This window comes from Uloborus diversus, chromosome 3, assembly GCF_026930045.1.
Source record: "Uloborus diversus isolate 005 chromosome 3, Udiv.v.3.1, whole genome shotgun sequence".
Lineage (NCBI taxonomy): Eukaryota > Metazoa > Arthropoda > Arachnida > Araneae > Uloboridae > Uloborus > Uloborus diversus.
The window spans coordinates 87,144,704-87,163,999 of record NC_072733.1 but is presented as its reverse complement, the minus strand read 5'-3'; the positions used below and the strand labels follow the sequence as shown (position 1 = coordinate 87,163,999).

Here is a 19,296-nt window from a genome sequence, read left to right as displayed (position 1 = left end):
CTGAAAAATTAAAAATTTCAAAGTAGGTTATTGAGATGGGGGAAAATGTTTGTCTGTTCTGTCCCCCCCCCCTTATTACTTTTGAGTGAACAGTCCAATTTGAACATTTTTTTTTTTTGATCGAAAGAGGACACCTCATTCCCACATTTTATTTTTTATTTGAACAATTTTTCGTTCAGTTTTGAACAGTTCAAAAAAAAAACAAAAAAACTTCAAGGCAAATATAAATTTTGAGCTTAGAGGCGACTTAGCTTCAATAAAACTTTGTAAGAAAGAGCTTTTGATGAGAAATAGATAATGTGTTTTGATTTGAACAATTTTCCGTTCTATTTTCAAACAGCTGTAAAACAAATTTTTCTTGAAAAAATAAAAACCTAAAAAAAAAAAAGTTTGTGAGTGTTTCAGGGGGAATTAACTTTGCATAATTTTGGGAATTATCACTGCATATATTTTCTTGTCATACGTGAAATGCTTCATGTTCTATTGTTAATATGGTAACTATCATAACTACTTAAAACACACACATGAGTTATTTTAAATCCACCTCAAGATGAAATCATCCAATTAAAAGTCCAAACTATCAAAGTGGTTACCGCTTACTTTTACCGGAAAAAAAACGTAAATCAATTATCCATTAAACAGCATTCATTATCTTTTTTTTTTTAATACATGGGTATGAAATAAAATTTAGTTTAAACTATTTATTAACAAAAGCTTCAAACAATTCAACGTGTTTCTTCCGAAAACTTAGCAGGAAAAAATATCTACAAATCAAAATGATTCTCATACTCACAGATCAGTAGCGGATTATGGAAGAGTGGGGAGGGGGGCAGAGCCCCTCCCCCCCCAAAAAAAGGATAAATTAATTCATTTATTATTTTTAATTAACTTCTGTATAACTTTTTTTTTTTTGCTTAAAAAGACCACCAAACATACACAGCATATTTTGAATAAAAGCATTTTTACTCGCTTCGAATTCAAGGGAACGTAATACCACGATTCGTCCATTAATTCTTCTTTGATGGAATCAATAATTTTTTTAAAAAATATGTAGACGTTCTTAAAACAGTTGTTTCTATCAAGAAGCTAATTTCAAAATAATAGATTTCTTTTTCAGCTCATAAAAATGCAAAATGAAAGAACTCACATGGTAGTTTCATTGTAAAACAATTATATTAATAGAAACAGCAGGTAGTTTCAAAATGTCACCTCAACTGCATCATGGCTTTAAAAACAAATCTGTAACTGCTTTGAAATTCGCAAAGAAATAGTTTTTGCAGACCCGGGACTGAAAATTTTGGGCCCTCCTGCAAAAAAATCAGCAATGCCCATAATAGCCTGCGGGATTGCTCACCTCCTCCCCCCTTAATAACGAAAAGAGTGATTGTTGTATATTTTTAACTGCTTTAATATTTCTACCTCCTAGATAGTTATGTGGGCTTTTTAAACCCGATTTTATGAATTATGTCAGCAAAGAAACAAGTCTCCCATAAATTAACATTGCTACCCTCTCCCGAAATTCAAAAATTCTTGTAATTTCAATGTCGGCTCCTATTAGTTAAGATTCGCTTTTGTTCTTGATGCGTAGTATGCGTTTAATTTTCCTGAATTTTTTACTGAAACATTACAAAAATATTTAAATCCTTTAAAATTTGTGTGAAGGTTTCTTTTATTTTTTTGATTTTTTCTTGGTTTCTTGGGCCGTCGGCCTTTTACTGTTGTGGGGCCTGCGGTATGACCGTATCAAGAATTTTTTTTCGGGAGGGGCTCGTTATCGCTCTTTTCGAACATTGCCCTAGCACACACCCACACACACACATTTTTTAATGCTCCCCGCTGTTTTTATTTGAATTTCTTATTATCTTTAATTCACCTGGTAACAAGAGAGTGCCCCTTTAAATGGGATGTAGAACATGCATAATTTCAGGGGTTCCGGGGGTTTCTCCCCCGGGAAAATTTTTGAAAAAGATATATAAAAATCTGTATTTTGAGGCCTTATATGGTGGTAGTTAAGACTACAAATATGAAGAAAAATAGGCAAACAAAACCTTTTAAAAGGTATGCACACAACAATAATTGAGTTCACAAAAACGCGAGAATCGTCTTTTTGCATTTTTTAGGCAGGAAGGAGCTGAATTAGGCGCATCTTGGTAATCAGACACTTATTGCCTAATCGGAAACTAGGGGCTCGACCCTTGAGGAGTCCCGAAATTGGCGTACTGTAAGTTTTATAAGAGTTTTGGGGGGAGGAGGGGTCTACCAAACTGACCGAGCACCTGCTTTGGTCCTAGACGGCTCTGAATTGAATTGGGAAAGAGAGCAGGAAGCCCTAATAAGTGTCGAAATTTTAAGTATGCTTTGCAGCTAATGAGAATGCTTATTCTGCATTTCTTCAAATTTTCACTCGTTTAATAGTTACCCAGTTAAGACTTTAAAAAAAACCTTTCTTCTGGATTACGTTGCAAAACGATTCGGGGGAGGGGTCCGCCCCCCCCCCCTTGTGGATACGTCCCTAGTCTGCGGGTATGTAGATCCAGGTCAGAGTTTCTGAATTCATCAATAAAACTTATGTGTTATGACGTTATGATTTTCCTAATTACATGACATTTTACAGATAAAATATAAATTAATTTATAAAAACTCAAGTGAGGTATGGGTTTATTTAATAGCCTTGCCTTCGTGTTATAATCAGTATGACAATGTTCCTAATTAAAACCGTTCATTTTATAATATCTCAGTGATGTTATATTGGGTTTAGTATTTAATTCGTTTCAGGGATGCCCATCCCCCCCCCCCCCAAGTTCAATGGCACAAATCCCTCCCCCCCATTTTTCTCAATTCTCTTTCCATTTTTTAAAATTTTTCATTTGTTTTTGCTCTTTTTTATTGTATTTATTTTTTTAATTTATTTAATTTTAATTGCTAATTTGATTATTTTATCAGAAAAGTTCTGTGCTACGCCAATGACATACATACACACACACACACTAAATAAATAAATGAAATAAATTATAAACAGAATGAAATGAAATAAACAATTTAAATTAAAAATTAATCAATAAATTTAAATTAAAAAAAAATTAATCATTAAAAATTAATCAAATTCAAAAAAATAAATAGAAACATTAAAACAATCCCCCCCCCAAAAAAATAAAACTTTTGATTACGCAACTTGCGCTATTATCCCCTCCTGTGGGCACCCCTGATTCGCTTGAAATGTTAAAGATGTTTTACGTCCACATTCAAAGCATATTAGTTTATAATATTTATGTACCTAAAAGTAGACGAAAAGGCCCTAAGTGATCCTAAAAGAAACATTTAAAATTAAAGTCATGAAAACTTTGTTATGAAACATTGTATGCCGGGGGGGGGGGTGCGCTATTCAACTGCCGGACCCCTCCAAAAGTTTTTTCTGTATCCGCTCCTGTCACAAATGTACCGTTTTCTCTGAGGTTTTCACATTTTGATGCTTGTATAAGAGCAATTATATGCACTGCAAGTTGGCATTGATTGTTATAAAATAAAAGCTATACGCATCCGATTTAAAATCCAACAATGGAACCACATTGAACAATGCAACAATGAACAACAAAAGAGCCCTCGCCAAAAGGCATCTTCGCCAAATATCTGCCAAACTAGCGATAAAGTAGCCACGCTAGGAGCTGGAACCACACCCGAAACCCTCTCCATGAAGGCGGCGAACGGCTTCCCCCGGCTAAGGGGAAGTGAGCTATCCAGAAATTCTAGTTCAGATCAGTGTCAAAAACCGGTTGCCATTCCAAATAAAAACCTACCAACATGTGTTGCCATTCGAAAAGTAAAAACTTTGGATGCCATTCCCTAAAAATTATCCGTAACCTTTCATGAAAATACGGCAAATCCAAAAATGCGGGGGGGGGGGGGGGGACACGCAAAAATACCACCGTAATCTTTCATGGTAAAAACGAAAAAGTCCAAAAATGCGGGGAAAACGCGCAGAAACTCTTCGTAACCTTCTACAAGATTGGGAGGCGGACAGGGCCGTCGACAGGATTTATGGGCCCCTATGCAACTTTCTTCAGGGCCCCTAACTTTTTACTTGAATCTCTTCTTTCTTCGCTCTGTTTTTACATAAATGTCCTAAATATTGTCAATGTGTCTAGGTCTAATAAAAAGGTTTTTTTTTTTTTTAACTGAAAGTTTTTTTTCTCAATTAAAATTGCTTTGCTGTGCTTCTTCTTAATCCAAACTTTGTAATGTTATTAAAAAGAGATTCTTGTATACAGGGCCAGGTTTCGACTTAATGAGGCCCTAGGCTATTTTAAGTATGGGGGACCTTTTTTGTAGCTCGGACAACATTATATAAGGAGCAAAACGGGCTATTTTTAAAGTTTTTTTTCCCAATTATGTCTCTTTTCCTCTGGCACATATAGCGATATAGCCATGAATGTGTTTTTAAAAAATGTTTTGTTATACTGTCTTTTTTTTTTTTTTTACCTTGAAAGAGGAGGGTTTTCAGGAGAGTTATACAGGGACCAGGGTCGCGCCAAGCTTGATCGGCGCCGTCGTGCAAATGTCTTTTGAGCGCCTTCATGCAGTGACACTCGAGCAAAATATAGTTACTTCCTAGTGTCAGGTTTTGTAGACAAATGCAACATAGAAAAAAATACATTTAGCACTTAATTTATTAAAATGAAAACAATCTGTAAATTTTCAATTTTGGAACACAGTGTACGTGTTTATTTCTTATCTCTAAGTAATTTCGAGTATGGGCGGGTGTAACGTACGGGCGATTAAAACTGACTTTTGAAATCTGACTTTTTCTCTTGGAAACCTTGCATGGAGCTCCCGTTAAAAAAGAGATGACCAGTTTCAGTTAATCAAAGCATTTTACCCCAGCAATTTAAAAAAAATCTCGGAATGTGATCGAAATAATTATTGCTTGCAGCTTAAATTGCATTGCTAGTATGCAGCTACTGCAAGCTTGCCAGTATGCAACATAATAATCTGGACAGTATATCAAATATTATAATAATTATTATAATATTTGATTACCGTCCAGAAAGCAAGATGTCTATTTCTGGACTTTATATTGATCGATATTTAGTTTGTTTCTGAAAAGTAAGTTTCAAAATATAGAAAATTCTGGAAAACCTACTTTACCGAGATAGCGGGTTTTTTTCAGGCTGGGCCCGATTTGACGAATCCGACCGAATTCGATATGCTAATGCGTTTTTGGAAAAAGAAAATATTTTGAACATCAAAGTTAACACCGCTCTAAATATCTCTCTAATTAATAAATAATTATTTAAAGTGTTATGCCGGTCAAAATATGACAACAGAGCACTGAATAGATTTTTAAATTGAAGTAGAGGATATTTCCCCTTAAAATCTGAAACTGAAATCTTTTCCGGTAAAATCAAAAATTTTAAAATACGGAACCGTTAAAAAAGGCATTGAATTTAAGATCCAAAACAAATATATAGTCTCTCCAAAGTTTTTTTTTTTTAATTTAATGCACAAATAGTTAAAAAGATAAACGGGGGAGGGGAGGGGAGAATCAAGTAATTATGGTCAACACTTTTCGGAACTAAAAATTTAACCTAAATTATTGTCCTACAATGTATAAATATTACACACATCTAAGTAATATGCAAATGTGCTTACCGTATTTTTTTTTTTTCAATGTATGATAACATGAAGCAGTGGAATTACAACGAACTAATCACAAAACGACTACGTCTGCACAAATTATAATACAAGATATTAACATCAAGAACCAAAATGGGGATAAGCAAATTTTTTGCTCCTCATATGTTCAATCTTGTGTAATAAAGACATACCGAAATAGCATTCATGGCTCCAAATTAAGAAGGAAATGCTAATGTATGCATCAATTAATGTCACTTGTTTTCAGTGTAAAAGATAGCGCTTTTGAATAGCATGTTTAGACACAACAAGTCGATATTTTTTTCCTGTTAGATTCTCAGTGAGACGGATTAATTGTTTCAATGAGCAGTATAATTTCACTGCCTCCATTAAATGTCATGAAGAATTCTATTTTATTTTTTGGTTAGAGTTTGTTTTCCCTTCATTTGAAGCATTTTTGATCGGTAGAGTTCGGGGCCCTTTGGGCTCTGGCGCCGTCGTGCGTCGCACGACCTTGCACATAGGGACGGCGCGGCCCTGAAAGGGACCTCCTTTGAGTTGAGGGTAGAATACCTCAAATTTGAGGAGGGAGGGGGTTTCTCCCCCGTAAATGTTTTAGAAAAATGCATTAAAAAATTCTGCATTTTGAGGTCTTATAAGAGGTAATTCGAACTACAAATACATCAGCAAAAATAGGAGAACAAAATACAGAAATTTTTTAAACTTATGCACTCTTTTGCAAATTAAGGCAATACAAAAGAAAAATTGCTCTTGGTTCAACAAATCGTTGATATTTATCGACAGACAGGAAGAGCGAGAGAGAGAAGAAACGATATGACACACAGTCTATCACTTGCTCACATCGACTTTCGGTTAACATATTTTATTTTTCGACCCGATAGTTTTGATTATCCCTTCTACCCACCGACAAACACAACGCTGAATCAATTGAAAAATTATCTAGATTAAACAATGCATAAAACTCTTTAAAATAAATAGTGGAAATATTTAAAAAATAGATACTAATGAGAAAGTAGAATTCACACACACACACACACACACAGAGAGAGAGAAAGCTATAGCTTGTTTAGCTTATAGGTAAATTCAACACTGATTCTAATTAATACAGTGACATAGGGAACCCATCCCTCTCCCCCCAAGAGAAAAGGCACCCCCTCTCCCCCAAAAAAGTTAATGGCCCTGACCCCCCTAGGTGGGCACCCTTGAGTGACATAACAGTGCCCCTTTTAGATATTTGATGAGAAGTGCTTCGTCCAAAATGTTTTCCCAAATTAGGCAACCGTTTTTACTCTTGAAACAACGCTAGAATTAGTTTCATTTTGTATCATTGAACTTAAAACTCAGAACAATACATATTTTAAAATATTTCATCAAACTGAGCCGTTTGCCAACGTTTTAAGTTTCAAACGCTAAAAATGCAAGCGCTTTTTTTTTTTTTTTAATTTTTTACCCTTTGTCCATTTTACTAAAGTTCTGGTAATCATTCAGAAAAAAAGCGTTTTTTTTTTAGCCTTGCAATTTACGCAAAAAAAAAGTCATATTTATTTTTGGTCGATAGAGGGCTTTGAAGATAAGGAAAAAAAAAAAAATTCTCACTTCGAACATGCACGATTGAAAACTTGTAATCTCTAGGAGAAAGAGTTTCTTCAAACTAAAAAGCTTTTTTTTAAAGAAAAAAAAAAGTGGTGGGAGGGATTTTTTTCTTTTTCTTATGCCCGCTTCGCGGGCCCCCCAATCTCTCACGGGCCCCTATGCAATGCATAGGCTTGCCCCCCCTTCTCGACGGCCCTGGAGGCGGAGTTGCACAACACACTGATCCGGATCCCGCCTCCTGGAGGTCAATTGTCATATACTCCCTACTACGGTGTATTATAATCCTTAAGAGTTACAAGCATATTTATAAATTTGTTTCGAATTAATTTACTTATAAAGTGATTTTAATTTTTTTTTTTGTAATAAATTAAAATAACTTCATAAGGATACAAATAAGTTATTTCGAAGATCATGGCTATTCAGGTTTACTCTATAAATTTGTAAAATCGGAAAAAATTTTGACACAACAGATAGCCAATTGATCAAAGAACAATTTATCATCACATTTATCATCAACATTCAGCACACATAATAATAGTGTCTTATAATAAAATGTATATTACAGTTCGAGTTAAACTATCGATTAATGGAATGTGGAATGCCAGATATATTACAAAATCAATAAATCAATTGTTTTTTTTTTTTTTTTTTTTTTTTTACTGCGAGAGAAGTTTAATCATCTGATACAAAGTTGAACATCTTGCCACTGACTCTTTTTGTAATAAAAAAGGTACAATACTGTTTGTGTTAAATTTCTATGTATGTGTATGACAGTTTCATCACGCATTTATCCGCTTCCCTCTCCCCTCTCCCCAGGGGTGTATCCAATGGAGGGTTTGTTAATGTATCCCCCTTACAAAACTTCGAACTGTTCCTGTTTTAACCATAGAAAAAACTAAAACTAACCACAATTCCTTCTGAAGATTTTTGCTAGATGCACCACTCCCCCCCCCTATATATGAAGAAGGGCATTGTGCCACTTGCGTATTCTCTATTTATGCCGAAATCAGTCATGATTCTGTTTCTCTTTGCACTAACTTCTGCTGCGAAAAAGAGCGTAGTGCTGCCATCTCTTGCTTCAAAATAAGAGATATGGCACATTCTCATAAAACTAGACATTTTGAGCTCCAGAAATTCAGAAAATTTAAAATAGATAAAAACCAAAAAAACATTTAAGGAGATAGATATTGTTATGCCTTTTTATGCAATGACTTTGTAAAAAAGAAAAATTTATACCCTGTAAAATATTTACAACATTTCAGCTAATAAATTTGTTTCAAAAATTAAAAATTAGCATACATTCTATAAAAAATATTCAGTAACTATGATTAGAATAATTTTGAAAATCAGAAATAAGTAATAAATAAATAATAATAGTTTGGAATAAGAAAAATGTAAAAGAAATGTATATGAAAAGAATGAAAACCTTTTGAACAGATACTCTTGAGAATCATTCCTTAACTTGGTGCGTAAGTGAAGGAATGACGTTTTTTAAAATTATTTGAACAATTTTTTTTTTTTTTTTTTTTTGACTCTAGAAGGTAGACATAATTGATTTCTGAGATTAATCACTTACAAATATTCTTGGACAGGGCAGTGACATGCTTGCTCACTTTTCATGCATTATTTTGTTTTAATTAGCTTTTAAGAACAAAGATAGAAAAAATAAAATATTATTTTAATTGCTTATCGGTTGCGTAGAGTTTTCATTTACAAGCTCAAAAGGCTGTTAGATATTCGGACATTTATTTATGCTATATCAAGAAAAAGAAAAAAAACAGAGAGATATACTATCGAAGGAAGTGCTACAGAGTTTCAAGCGCCTACAGTTTTGTCATTTCATACACTACTGCTAGGGTACACTGAAGGTGTAAACTACTTGAACAAAATACTAGGTAGCACAAAATTGTTACTTTAATGTTTAAAATCAATCTTTATATACGTATTTTATCGCCCTTACTTTTAAACGTCAAAATTTGAATGTTAAAAAAATATTTTCTTGTAATTTTCCATATGGTCTATTATTTTGGGGATCCTCATAGGCTAAAGGGCCCCTGGTCTAGCCCTAATGGCAAAGAAAGCTCTGCTTTTGTGTTCACTTATTTGTATGTTTTACTGCATACTTCTGAATTTTTTTTATGTTATGATGTACGAAATTTTGAAATGTCAGTCACCAAGCTGTTCCAATTACTGTAATTTTGTTAGTTTAGTAATATTTGTGAAATCAAATGCTATATGCCGAAATGTTATTCATTATTTCTTGATCACAATTTAAATTTATGAATAATCCTTCTGCTTTCTGAGAAGATACTTTTATTCAAACTATATTACTTTTCCCGCAGGTTGCATTCGTGTCAGTCAGTTACCGTGCTTTTAACATTTTTCATTTTTATATCATCTGAAATGCATTTAAGAAATTCAATGAAACCATTCAATTCAGCTTGAGTAAATCAGTTAACTAAGAGAAATTTTTTATTTTTTTATTTTTTTAATGGCTGTTTTGTGTTGAATGTTTGTAATATCAGTCAGTTGCCAATATGTCAGTCGGTTACAACTTTTTGTAAATACTACAAATTTTCATTTTAGCAATACAGTGACCGCCGCCTATATGAATCACGTTTGTTCTAAATAGCTTTGATTCCACAAAGCGACTGATTCAATAAAGAGGCTGACAATTTAATTCAATAAAACGGTAGGTTCAATTAAACACTGATTCAATTAACCGGTGTCCACTGTATTAAATTTAATAAATGCATTTTCATTGCTTACAGTTTGTGTAATCTCATTTATAAGTATTGCTGCTTAATTTTGAACATTTGCATTAATATATTTAGAAAATTTCAGAAATGTCAGTCAGTTATCGGGATGTCAGTCAGTTACCAAGCTGCTCTAAGTACTGTAGTTCTTTATTTTAGCAATATTTTGAAACTCAAAAGTCATAGGTCGAAAGTTTGTTCATTATTCTTTGATCCTGAGTTGAATTTAGTAAAAATTACATTTACTTTTAGAAAAATCTTTTATTGAATCAGTATTACTTTTCACACAGGTTGCATTCATGTCAGTCAGTTACAATGCTTTTAACAATTTTTCTAAAATTACCAATTATGAATTGTGGAAATTCAATTATACCATGAAATTCAGCGTAAAAAGTACGATTAGAGAGGAGAAAAAGACTTTTTTGAAATTAAAATTTTGCGGTTTATGTTTTAAAATACTTATCGTTATGCTACCGTATTTCCATATATACTAGTATATTGCTCGTTTTAAAAGAGTGCCACAATACGAAAATTTCAAATTTCTTTTTTTTTTCGCTTAAAGGTCTTCAAAGGACGTTATCTTCTTTGGAAAATAATGACAGATTTATTGTTTGAATATTAACTTCTGGAGAGCACAGCGAACTTACTTTTCTTTATACAAATTGCCTGAAGAGTTGAACTTCAAACGCTACTCCTGTAAAATTTCATTTCTTCGTATTGTGGCACTCTTCTTATGAATAAGCGATTATAATATGTATACATATGTGGAGTGGAGTTATACTACGAAAAATGTCCAAGCTGCTGTTTGCAATGCCCATTGCCCATGAATTAATTTTTGGTGTTCTAAATGACACCTAGATGGCAGTACCACAAAACATTGATAAAATATTGCTCTTTTGTAATTTGTTTTTGTTCGTAAAATGATCGAAGACAGAATCTCCAAATTATTCTTGCTACGCTAAAATTCTATTTACTTTCTATCATTTACACACACAAAATAGAAAAGAAATAGATTTTCAGCGTAGTAAGAATAATTTGAAAATTCCGTCGTTTTCCCGAGCTCAGTTACTTTGTTCTAAGTTATTTACTTTGTTCTGGTCTTCCTTATTGTGCTTAAAAATGTAAAACCAGTCTAACTCGCTTATAGCGAGCCCTGTTTTAACGAGAACTCGAATTTAACGAGGAAATCAAAAATGTTTCGTTGGTACAATGTTAAGTCTATGGGAACAAAACTCGCTTTGAACGAGCAAACACCGCTTAAAGCTAGCGATGTTTTTGTAATTCATAAAATTTCGGTTGATTTCCTCTTCAGAAAATATCGTTCTATTTTTAGACAAAATAGATTAACCTTTTGAATTCAACCGAAAGTTAGAGATAAGACAGAAATCATGAGAACAGGTGATGGCACGGCCCATTTTTTTAAAACTCATGGATCATTTAAAAATTATATATTTGTTAATATTATCATATCTGAGATATACTTCCGAGGATATTGTAGCCGAAAGTCAAGCTGAAGTCAAATGAGAAAAAAAATGAATGCGATCACGAAAACAACATACGTGAAGAATATGAAGTTAAATAGCCCTCTACATATTTGACTTCTTAAGTGTAGAAAAAATTCAAAGTATTTTAAAGCCACGGATGCAATTGACGACGTTTTTCGGATCACACGTTCCTCGAAAACAATAACAAAAACGAGACAATAAGACAGTTCAAAGCAAATAACCAACTTCTTTGGTACTGTACAGAAATATAAAAACAACAGAGCAAGCATGTATAAATTTTAATGATTTTTTTTTCCATGAGCCCGTTTTCTACGAGCACTCGGTTATAACAAGCAAATATCGTGGTCCATTCGTGCTCGTTTCAGCGAGTTCGGCTGTACTACTTTTCCTTACCTCAAAGGTTGAAAAATTAGTAAAGAATTCAAAGCTTCAATATAAAAGAAGGCATTTAAACAGTGGCATACAAAATGGGAATTAAAGCACTAAAATTTAGTTACAATCGAACTTGTTTATAACGAGCAAGAAAGGGCCGCGATATTTGCTAATTATAACCGAGTGCTCGTAAAAAACGGGCTCGTGAAAAAAATCATAAAAATTTACACATACTTGCTTTGTTATTTGTATATTTCTGTATAGTTCCAAAGAAAGTTGGTTATTTGATTTGAACTATCTTATTGTCTCCATCTTGTTATTGTTTTTGAGGAATGTGAGGACACAAAAAACACACACAGCGAAAAACATCGTCATTTGCATCCGTGGCTTCAAAATAGTTTGAGGTCTTTTTGCACTTTAGAAACCAAGTATGTCGACGGCTATTTCACTTCAAACTCCCCATATTTGTCATTATGGTGTTTGCTTTCATTTTTTTTCTCTTTCTCTTGACTTTTAGCTACAATATGAGCACGGAAGTATATATCTCAGAAATAATAATAATCTCTTCAATAAACATAGGGTACCCCAGTTACAGGGGACCCCAGTAATTGGCACTTTAAGAGTTTGTCCTTAAACGTACCTTTGTTCTCATTACTTAGAAAGAAAAAATATTCACTTGCAAATATTTTTGTATCAAAGAATGCACATCTGTGCATCTATTTAGTTCACTAAAAGCAAAAATATTTGAATAGATATTTTCATAAAAGTATGTATATAAAAAGTTACCAAAATCACCAGTAATTGGCACCTGATACCCCAGTGTATGACACCTTGTGATCCAGTGAGTGGCACATGTTAACAGAACTAGAAAATCACTTTATTTTTAACTTTTAGATTACATACAAATTATATCATCATAAGAAACATAATTAATGTTAATATAAAGTAGGCAATTTTACAGAAATTAATGTAAAATCACACATTTGATATTAAAAAGTATTAAAGAGAAATAAAAATAAATTTGGAGTGTTACATGCAAAAAAATATCGAGTATATTGCTGTTTCATCTGTCGGTATTCAGTTTTGATTTTACGAACTATAGCTGTTTCCACAGAAAAAGGAACATTACCTGATGATTCTAAGGCACATTAAATATGAAGCGATTCTCTGCAGTCGCACTCGCAATATCTAACTGCGATGGCCGAACATAGGTATTTGTTTTTTTATTGTTTCTCTTAAAAATTTAGCAGTAGATTCTGTAGGATTCAAATCAATAGCAGAACCCGTATAATATTGTTGCTGCAACCCTACTAGCAAAATTTCTTGCATCAACCTTGACAGATCTTGATATTATACTGACGGCGTCAATATTGACGTGTTTCATACTGCATAAAGCTTGCATAAAGATTAAAATGCAATATTACAACAACAACACGTATGCAACATTGCATTCATCTTAAAATATCAATATTGATATTACCTTAAAATAGCAACATTGCATACATGTTGACGCCGTCAAGATGATATTGATTTCATGCTGTCACCGTCAAGGTAATTAGTACACAATAGAACAGGTGGACCTTCGTTGATACTTGCGCATGCGCACAGTTTTCTACCCAGCGTCCCTCGCATTGCTGGCACATGTTCCTGCTTCGACCTGCGATTCAGTCGGTTCAGAGGAGCTGCACGTGGCGTTGCATTCTTTAGGCTTCGTTAAGTTGGTTGCTTAGTTATAAGTGTGGAATAGTATTGTTTTAGGAAAAGCTTATGAATGACGGATAACTGCATTTGTTTATTAATATGGTACTAAACAAGTCATATTGCAGACGATGTGCGATCAATGTTAGAAATGGCCGAAAATAGCTTTTTTCGTCCCTAGACTTTGAAACAAAGGACATGAAGCCCAGAACTTCGTACTATCACTTCAATATCACGTAAGATTACTTTTATTCAATGGTTATTTATGTTATTCTTTAAGATAAATTCATATGTTTTGTCCATGGGATATTTTCAATGCTGACATCCACTTGAAAATGTACTTTATTTTATTTATTTATTTATTATTTTGCTATCTTTACTTTTAAATGTGCTATAAAAACTTCCGCAATTATTCCTAACTGGGCATTTTATGTCTTTATAATACAATTAGAAGCATGAGTTTAAAAAATAAGTGAAGTATTACGCAAAACGAAGAAACATTCATTTTTTAAATTAAATTGCTAGTAATATTAATACCTTTATATGAATTTCAGATCAGATGTCAGTTTTGAAAATATTCTTAGGCTAGAAAACTATCTTGAAGAATAACAGAAATAATTAAAGAATGAAATTTAATTCTCGAGTTTAAAGTGAAAATAATACAAATAAATAAATGGATAAAACACCTTGCAAACGTGCTGATTTCATACAATCATGTCAATGTATCCTGACATTTTCCTGTCATATCAGTACATATGCAGTATTACAAAAGCAAGATCATCTTGCCTAGACCTTGATTTCATGCTGACATGACAACATCTTGATATTATCCTGTCATATCAATACGTATGCAAGATTACAAAAGCAAGATAATCTTGCCTAGACCTTGATTTCATGCTGTCATGACAACATCTTGATATTATCCTGTCATATCAATACGTATGCAAGATTACAAAAGCAAGATCATCTTGCCTAGACCTTGATTTCATGCTGTCATGACAACATCTTGATATTATCCTGTCATATCAATACGAATGCAATATTACAAAAGCAGCCTACCTTGATATTTTCCTGATATTATGCTGCATTCGCCTTGTCAGTCAATATTGTGGCAGCCTGCTGACAGCATAAATGGAGTAACATAACAATATTGAGACAGCATTAATGCAAGATGATTTTTCTTGCATGTCAACCTTTATGCAATACTGAGGCAAGATATTTTGCTTACTGGGAAATGTATCAGAAATCAATTCTGTGACACATACAATAATGACGGTACAGATGTGATACACCCCCCATTTGGCGACATTCGATTTTTTTGCACAAAATTAAAATATTTTTCTCGCCAATGAGGCGATAATTTTTTATGCATGGCATCCCTGGCCAAACTAACTTGTGTTTAGCAACCCGAAGGCAATCTTACAGATCTGTTCAAACTTGTTTACTTGGGTTGTTTGGGTTTCACGCAGGAGAGATACGTGGTGTTGTTTCGTGCAATATACCTTACAGGAATGCTTATTTTGTGTTAGTTTAAATTCAGTAGTTGTGTTTTGAAGTAAAAACATTAGAAAATGCCAGTTTCTTCAAACTTGAAGGTTAATTAAAAGTTAACTCCAACGTGGTGTGTATCTGTAACGTGCCATTGTCATATGATGTATTGTTTTGTTTTAGACTGAGTGTGAATATTTATACCATATAAAAAGGTAAGTTCTTTATTTTAGAATTCAAAAAAAAACCTCTCACTTCCAAAATTCTTTATTTTTACAAATCCTTGAGGGGTTCTTGTAGTTTTTAACTTTATTTTTACTGTATGTAAATTAATTTTACCGAAATAGTACGGTTATTTTGTTTTAAAAGTTAATTCTTATCGATGCCACGAATTATTTAGACATTAACGTGCCTCCTTTAGGTACTGAATTTTATGTTAACAATTGAAAGTTCTTTCGGTTGTACTCTTAAAAATGCTGAATTTTATTAATAAATCTGCACAATAATGGTGCATATTTCATACTTAAAACTGTGTCATTATTGTACACTGAACGGAAGGAGCCACCCTTGGCTGTACATACACATGAATATGCATAATATGCATAAATATACATAATTGTGACCATACTCCGACTGTAATGTATATTAACAGTCGGAGGGATAACGGACCGAGCGGAGCGAGGTCCTGGCGAGCCAGAGGTCTCATAGTACTTTCGTAATGAGACCTCGGCTATGAGACCGAGGGCTCGTATCCCGGAGAAATGATGAAAAAAAAATAATGCATTAATTTCGACTTGTAATTAATACAATAATTTATTTCATTGTATTTTAATATGTTTACAAAAAACCCCGGCCCTGTACATTTTTGAAGCATATATTCGTGATGTTTTTTGTTGTGCTTTTATGTTGTTTTTATATATATTGTGTTCTGAAGTGCTTTGATCATGTTTTTTTATCTGATTTTTTCCTGTTGGCGCTAAAAAAGCATCGCTAAGAACGATGTATGACATATGTCGTCATACATCGTTTTCTTGGCGACGCTTTCTTGGCGCCAACAGGAAAAAGTCGCCAAGGGTGGGGTATATCACATCAGTTCCATAATGACTATAAGCACGTGCCAATTACTGGGGACTAGCAAAACTGAAGCACCACTAAATGACATCCATCATTTCTTCAAAAATCCAAAAATGGACAAAAATACACTTCTACCCACTCAAAATAACACCTTTCAACAAAACAAAACTTTTGACAACCAAAATTTAAAATATATTTTAAGTCAGATTTTAATGGATTTTTGCGCATGCTTCCCTTAAGCCAGAGAAGAAGCTTTTGTAACAAAAATGGCTGATTTGACGCAAGCCACAACTGTTTCTCTTTCCTTAGCACTGCTACCGTTTAGTAACATGAATGGAAGTTATAATCTTCAAAGTAAATGTACATTCAATTGGTATATATCAACGTTTAAAAGATTGGATATGAATCTTATTTAAAAACGTTTTTGTTGGAAGTGCCAATCACTGATGTCCTGCCAATTACTGGGGATGTTACCTCATAATTTTTAAATGCTTTTCTACTCCACGAATTAAAAAAAAGGGTCATGTCATCGCTTATTCTCATGATTCAAATCTTATATCTAACTTTCGGTTGAGTTAAAAATGTTAATGGAATTCTTCCAAAAATCTTTTATGAAGAGAAAGTCAATAGACATTTTATTAATTAGAAAATCATTGCTCACTTTAAGCGGGGTTTTCTCGTTAAAAGCGTGTTTTGTTCCCATTGTCAAAACATCGTACCAACCAAATCGTTTTGATTTCCTCGCTAAATCTGAGTTCTCGTTAAAACAGGGCTCGCTATAAGCGAGTTCGACTGTATTAGTTTCAAAATAAAATTAACTATTCCCTGAAAATGTCCTTACAAATTGAATCGGTACTAGAAAGCAACACGTTCAGAACTGTCAGATTTCGCTTTTCTAAAGGAGCATTATTTTCAGAAATTTCTTCAAATTATTTTGAAGTTACGGTGCAGATATCAAAAAAACAAACCAGAGCTTTATGAAGTATATAAAAATATTCTTTCATCATTCCCATAAAATTATCGTTTCAAGAGATATGTTTTTAATGTCTGCAATTACCGATTAGTGTAAAATAATATTGGAAGGGTAACTTTTAGTATTTAGTTTATGCAACAATGTATCGGGGTTGTTCTTATGTTCTTACAAATATACTGAACTTGCTCACTTTTAATTTAATAAATTGACTGAATAGTTATTGCACCTTAAGTTAATGGAGTAGAGTTAAGAACTTATACTACGAAAAATATCCAAGCTGTTTGCAATGCCCATGAATTAATTTTTGGTATTCTAAATGACACCTAGATGGCAGTACTACAAAACACTGATAAAATAGCTCTTATATAATTTATTTTTGTTCGTAAAAAGAGTGTATGGAAAAAGGTGAAATGTTTCTAAGAAATTTAACGAAGTAAAATAGGGAGTTAAAAAAAGTTTCAACCTTACAGCTGAAATTTGAAAAAAAAAAAAAAACTATAAACAAATACTCGATTTCAAGCATGTTATTTCGGATTTTTCCAGGGGCGGGGAGTAAAGAGTTTGTACTGAATGCATGTTATATCGAAAAACAATAAAAATCACTCATAAATAAATAATAGGTAAATGTAATTAATTTCTACGTGCCATGGAGGGGGATTAAAAACCACGTTTTCAATGTAAAGAAAAAATTTGACGGAAAAATATCCCACTAATATTGTTATGTGTTTTCTATCTCATAAGCTCATTAAGGAACTAATATTGCTAAACGATATTTGTAATATGGTAATACTTTATCTCATCAGTCCTTTTATTTAAAAGATAAGTTCGGTATTTACTGTTTTACAGCACTACAATGTAGTTTTAGGCAGTTATTGCTATTTTTCTACTCAATTTTGGAAATCATATTTAAAAACAAATACTATCACATGGTAAAGGGGGAAGAAACATTCAGGTAAAAATGGCTCGAGGTCGCTTTACAGCGATATGTTTATTTTCCAACTTAGAAAAAAATGAAAACATTGCTTTTGTTTTTTTTCCATCGACTGATACGACGCAGTAAAAATGTATATATTAGTTTTAAATACTGCCGAAAACTTACCAAACTTATGTTTTTCCTGTTGCAAATCGGTCTCAGGAAGCGTGTCCTAATTAATGACTTTTGCTAAGAATGTCTAAGGAAATGATTGCATCTTTCGGGAAATGACTCGAAAACGGAAAATATGTTTCAAAACTGACCTTCCACTCAATTATTATACCGCAAAATTTCAGTGCAATATGTTACTGCTTTCAAATCGGGAATTCATGTTTTGGCGCCTGTCAAAGTAAGTACCTATTTTAATTGCTAAAGAATGTTACATGAACTTGAATAACGTTTGAAAGTTTATTATTTATTGTTTGACTTTAAAAGGGTAAAAAACATGACAGATTTGGTACGTTTTTTGCCGCGCTACAAAAATAGATTTTAAAGAATCATTTAGAGAGCAATTGTATGTTGACTACGGATTAAAAATTTTCTCCGAGGGAATGTTTTGGAGTGCAATGATTTTTCTCTTGCAGAAAAAATAGGTGCGTATTCTCTTCGTATTTTATAGTATTTATATCAAAATTGTTTTTTTTTTTCTTGTCAGTTTAATGACTTACGAGGTACAGATGGCCTACGTTTCATTAGTTATACATCTATTTTGAAAACACTTGCCGCTATCATAAGCTTTCAAAAGAGTTTCATGTTCCATTTTTTTAATAATAATGATTTTAGACTGATTTTAAATGTTCAATATACACCAGCATTTTTAGCATACCTTATATCGCAACTTAACCTTATATTGCCCTCGTAAAAACACTAGTACCCCTTATATTGCAACTTAAACTATTTGATTTAAATTAAAATCTGAATGTTTTGACTTGTTGCTTGAATTACTCATAAAACAGAAAATATAATTTTAAACAGAACAACTAATTATGAGCATTAGCATCGCATAACCATTAGTAAATGGTACTGTTTAAAAGCAGAAATGGGCCATTCCACCGTCGCGTGCGGAGCAAAAAGACGCTTAAATTTCGTTAACATTTTGTCATATCTCTTAATATTTTAATGAAACAGGGTTAAACACATTTTTTAATCTTTACATTTGATACAAAGATACTCCTGATAGTTATATTTTTATTAAACAATTTTGTTTTTAAAATT

General features: G+C 32.9%; 1 protein-coding gene across 1 annotated transcript in view; it reads left to right on the top strand.

Annotated features, from left to right (window-relative positions):
• The first annotated feature begins 18,394 nt into the window (after positions 1-18,394).
• LOC129219304 (ninjurin-B-like) overlaps positions 18,395-19,296 on the top strand; it is a 109,826-nt gene continuing 108,924 nt past the window's right edge. Inside the window, exon 1 of the mRNA XM_054853647.1 lies at positions 18,395-18,430. The gene's annotated coding sequence lies outside the window, so the exon portion shown is untranslated. The remainder of the gene's footprint in view (positions 18,431-19,296) is intronic.